The following is a 6,000-nucleotide window of genomic DNA, read 5'->3' on the forward strand; positions in this document are numbered from 1 at the left end:
CCTCCATTACCCTGGGCTGGGAAGCAATAAATACTGCCCTGTTCAGCAACTAGCAGCATTTCGTCTTGGACTTACATCTGACTTACACCCTGACACCATAAGAGTCTCTGCGCAGATCATCGGTCAAATTCTTCATCACACAGCTATATCCGCCGCCGGCAGGTTCATCAGCTATAGGCGTGGCCACTGGTCTGTGAGCCATCAGCTAACCACGATGCTTCTGGGCGTTGAACAGGTAATGTCGAGGAAAGGCACACACCTTCCACCCAGTCTACGAGGATCCTACATGTCATTGCCAGCTGTCTGGGGCAGTTCATATATTACATGAGTCCAGACCTAAGCTTTCTGGCTGCGGGACTGATTCCAATCTTGCAGCAAAGCCATACAGGCTGCCAGCGCTGTTTCACTTGGGCAGCAAACTCTCTGCACATTAAGCTGAGTTGACCCCTAGGTGTGTGTGTGGACATCCTGCATGTAAGAAACGATTATTGTTCCGGAGACAAACATTGCGGTGAGCGACTGGCATTCAGCACGTACTTATTTCTGTGTCTTGCCGTGCTAGCTATGCATTTCGGCGGCTATTCGCATTTTGCTTATGGTACCTGTTCTTGGTGGCTTGCTTGTATCACTGATGTATAACTTTGATTGGGAAACCTTGCGGCTGTTGGTTCTGTGGGTCCGCCTGCCGCTACGTAATCGACTGTTGCTCCGGCCTCCATTGCTCTGTGTTGGCTTACTACCTTGCTAACTGCTTAATGTGTAACGTTACTGGTGTTCCATTAATGTGTGCTTGATATCTGTAGAAAGTTTTTGAGCGCAGCCTTGTTTTCAGGGTGTGTTGTGGAACGGCTTTCTCGTCTTACTTATTGGTTTACATATCTTATTAGCTTAAACTGTTTTTCTATATACTTTTAAAACATTACTTTTTTAAATTCTATATTTACTATGGTGATTACCTATTTTTAATCAAGTATGTTATTCAACAATGTTGTTGACGTCCCGGTGTGTAAGAGCTATGCACATTTGTTCACGTGTCAATAAAGTTACTGTACTTGTCTTACTTAAGGTAAGTTCGACGGGTGGACGTTCGGCCAACGCCGCTGTCCCTGCAGTTTTCTGTGTAAGTATTATTATTCGAGTTCGGCACATTCAGCCACATTTTTCAAATGTTCAAACGCGTGTGAATTCCTAAGAGACCAAACTACTTAGACTTACACACTACTTAAAGTAAATTAAATTAAGTTATGCTAAGAACAACACATATACCCATGCCCGAGGGAGGACTCGGACCTTCGGCGGGAGGGGCCGCGCAGTCCGTGACATGACGCCTCAAACCGTGCGGCCACTCCGCGCGGCTCCACATCTTTATGTAAATTTAATAAGGTTATTTTCGCTATTTATTGTAGTGTTTGTTATTTCCCTGTAGCAGCTCTGTTAAGTTGACTCTACTAGGTGTTGGAGCGAAATAATCAGGGGTCTTTCGTTAGGTTATTAGGGCCACACCCTCCTGTTGCTGGATGTTGATAGTTTTGGGACTCATATACATCTACATCTACGTGATTACTCTGCTCTTCACAATAAAATGCCTGGCAGAGGGTTCAATGAACCACCTTCAAGCTGTCTCTCTACCATTCCACTCTAGGAGGGCACGCGGGAAAAAGGAGTACTTAAATTTTTCTGTGCGAGCCCTGATTTATTTTATCGTGATGATCATTTCTCCCTATGTAGGTGGGTGCCAATAGAATGTCTTCGCAATCGGAGGAGAAACACTGAAATTTCACAAAAAAATTCCGTCGCTACTACAAACGCATTTGTTTTAATGGTTGCCACTCTAATTCACGTATCATATCTGTGACACTATCTCCCCTATTTCGCGTTAGTACAAAACGAGCTGCCTTTCTTTGTACTTTTTCGATGTCATCCGTCAGTCCCACCTGATGCGGATCCCACCGCTCAGCAGTACTCCAGAATAGGGCGGGCAAGCGTGGTGTAAGCAGTCTCTTTAGCGGACCTGTTGCACCTTCTAAGTGTTCTGCCAATGAATCGCTGTCGTTGGTTTGCTCTACCCACAACATTATCTATGTGATCGTCCCAATTTGGGTTATTTGTAATTGAAATCACTAAGTATTTAGTTGAATTTACAGCCTTCTGATTTGTGTGACTTATCGCGTAATCGAAATTTTGCGGATTTCTTTTAGCACTCACGTGAATAACTTCACACTTTTCTTTATTCAGGGTTAATTGCCACTTTTCGTACCATACAGATATCTTATCTAAATCATTTTGCAATTCGTCTGATGACTTTACAACACGGTAAATGACAGCATCATCTGCAAACAATCTAAGACGGCTGCTAAGATTGTCTCCTATATCGTTAATATAGATCAGGAACAATAGAGGGCTTATAACACTTTTCTGGGAATCGCCTGACATTACTTCTGTTTTATTCGATGACTTTCCGTCTATTACTACGAACTGTGACCTTTCTGACAGGAAATCACGAATCCAGTCGCACAACTGAGGCGATACTCCGTAGGCACGTAGTTTGGTTAGAAGACGCTTGTGAGGAACGGTATCGAAAGCCTTCTCGAAATCTAAAAATATGGAATCATTTTGATATCCCCAGTCGATAGCACTTATTACTTCGTGAGTATAAAGAGCTGGTTGTGTTTCGAAAGAACGATTTTTTCTGTAACCGTGCTATGTGACAATAAATCGTTTTCTTCGAGGTACTTCATAATGTTCGAATACAGTATATGTTCGAAAACCCTACTGCAAATCGACGTTAGTGATATGGGCCTGTAGTTCAGCGGATTACTCCTACTTTCCTTTTTAGGTATTGGTGTGACTTCAGCAATTTTCCAGTCTTCAGGTACGGATCTTTCTGTGAGTGAGTGGTAGTATATAATTGCTAAATATGGAGCTATTTTATCAGCATACTCTGAGAGAAACCTGGGTGGTATAGAGTCTGGACCGGAGGCCTTGCCTTTATTAATTGATTCAAGCTGCTTCTTTTCACCGAGGATATCTACTTCTATTGATGATGTTAGGAATGCAACCAGCCACAAATTTACTTTCAGTTCCTTTATTCAAAGGGTACCGTTACCGGTTTCGAATCGTTGTGATTCATCCTCAGACGGTTTACACGCTTTCTTTATGACATGTGTGTTTTTTACAGATTAATTGTCGTGAAACGTCGGTTTGGAGTGTTTGTTTTCATAGTATTCGTCCAACAGATGTAAATGCATTCCCACTGCATTCGTATTGTTGCGCACGTAAGTTGTTCTCACTGAACACTTTAGATTTGTCACTGAGAAGATTTCTAACACGCAACACATGTTTTGATACATACAAAGAATCTGCTTCTATGTTTCTCATCTTGGCAGTTGTTCTTGATTGGAATTCAGGAATACTTAATTCGTCTTCATTGGTGAAGGTGTTTCGGAAAACTGTGTTTAGTATCTCTGTTTTAGTGGCACTATCGTCAGTGACTTCACCGTTGTTATCGCGCAGTGAAGGAATTGATTGTGTCTTGCCACTGGTGTCCTTTATGTATGACCAGAATCACTTTGGGTTTTCTGCCGGATTTCGAGACAGAATTTCGTTGTGGAAATGATTAAAAGCATCTCGCATTGAAGTACGCGCCATATTTCGAACTTCTGTAAAACTTTGCCAATCTTGGGGATTTTGAGTTCTTTTAAATTTGGCATGCTTTTTTCGTTGATTCTGCAACAATGATCTGACCCGTTTTGTGTACCATGGGGGATCAGTACCATCACCTATTAATTTCTGTGGTATATATCTCTCAATTGCCGGCCGGTGTGGCCGAGCGGTTCTAGGCGCTTCAGTCCGGAACCGCACGAGCCCTACGGTCGCAGGTTCGATCCTGCCTCGGGCATGGCTGTGTGTAATGTCCTTAGGTTAGTTAGGTTTAAGTAGTTCTAAGTTCTAGGGGACTGATGACCTTAGAAGTTAAGCCTCATAGCGCTCAGAGCCATTTGAACCATCTCTCAACTGCTGTCGATACTATCTCTATGAAAACATTTCACAATTTTTCTACATTTGCATGATCAGATCGGAATGATTGAAGACAGTCTCTTAAAAAGGCGTTAAGATCATTTTATCATTTAAATAGATATACTTTGCGTTTCTTTTTGATGGTTGTACGTGTTACGGTATTTAGCCTAGCAGCAACTGCCTTGTGGTCGCTAATCCCTTTATCCGTCACAATACTCACTATTTGTGCAGGATTATTTGTTGCTAAAAGGTCAAGTATGCTTTCACAGCCATTTACGCTTTGAGTGGGCTCATGAACTAATTGTTCAAAACAATTATCTGAGAAAGCATTCAGTACAATTTCGGATGACGTTTTTTGCCTGCCGCCGGCAGTAATTTAACTTATGGACTTGTGACATTTATATATATATTCTTCAGGTGGAACTCATTGTGGCTTCCTGTTTCTTGTGGAAGAGCTGGCGTTTGTCTACGTGTGCAAGGCGGGCGCGGGAGCGAGCGATCGTGAAGTGTAGCTTGTGTTGACTGGCTACGGCATGACTCCGGCCCGTGTTACAGTCGTCAATGTGGCGGTTTGATTCCAACCCACTTCCTGTGTCTTGCTCAGTTCTCCGCAGTTCTAAGTTGAGTCTATTGCCTTATTCCGGCCTAAATTGGTGTCCGTTAAATTATTTTTGGGTGCGATCCTTATTTCAGTTAATTCTGTGGAGGGAAGTGCCTCTTCTTCTCTGAGCAATTCTGTAACGGCCGGGCCATATGATCAAGCTTTGGTTTCATGAGATAATGCTTTATGCTTATGTTTTTAAAAGGTTCTTATGTTACTTTCACTGTAATTGTTTTCCCATTGTCACCCAGGATAACCATATAACTTGTTGCAATTGATTGTGCGTCCGTGTCAATTAATTTCGTTGAAAGGATGAATGAACTGTTCACTCGAGTTCTTGAAATTGACAGCAATTGCTCTTTTGACCTTAAGCAAATTGCGTTTGAATAATTATCTTTATCTGTTCTGTGGACTTATCCACTTATTGTTAACGATATTTCTTAAGGGCATTTTACTCGTCCATTGGTAAAACCACTGAGGACTTTAACTACTGTTAAACTAGAACCTTTCTTAAATGTATTTGCCAATCTTATCATCTTGTTGGTGTACATGTGTAACTACATTGCCTTGTAACAAGTTTTATTGATAGTATTTACTTATTGTTTAAAGGTTGCTTCTTTACCTTAAACGAAGCTTGTAGGTAAGTGTGAATAAGTTGTCGTATAAGATTCTTAACACTATAGTAATTGATAGTAAACGCAATTATTGTTGTTGAGGGAATGGATGATATCTAATTGGAACCCAGCCTTTTCATGCTTATCCAGTATCCTTATGGTTACATATCCTACGGCATTTGAGACGCCAGCGGTTAAACGAACAATCGTAGCACTGAGCCAATATGTACATTCTCGGGGCCGTACATCCTAAATATATCTCCCAGCAACAGAGAAAGGACACAGGAGGACAAGAAGAAATCAGTTAGGCAAAATATTGCACTAGGTAAGTGATGGCGCCTGGTTGGATAGAATATAGTAATTCAAGAACTTCCTGGACAGTTAACTAAATATTGCTTAGTTGACCATTAAGTCATTCAACGCGAGAAATCACTTACGAAACTCAGCTTGATGACTTATATGTAGTGTCCGAAAGGACAAACATCTTTTTCAGCCTGCAGCCACTATGCATCAAGACAAAAACGAATTAAAGACGTTAGCTGAGAGTGGCCATTAAGTCAGTGCGGACGGTCTGCCACAAATTTTCAACTTGACCCATTTACTTAAATCAGTGCCTAAAAGCAGTTGTTGTCTATAATTCGTTTGTGGATTTAAGCATAATGATAATTAAATCATTTCACTGCTTTCTTTCTTTCGCTACTGCCTGTATCCCGCATTGTGCGCAGGGTCGGCTGGGTTAGGTACGGAATTGGCATGATTAATTTTAAG

Source organism: Schistocerca americana, chromosome 5 (genome assembly GCF_021461395.2).
Source record: "Schistocerca americana isolate TAMUIC-IGC-003095 chromosome 5, iqSchAmer2.1, whole genome shotgun sequence".
NCBI lineage: Eukaryota > Metazoa > Arthropoda > Insecta > Orthoptera > Acrididae > Schistocerca > Schistocerca americana.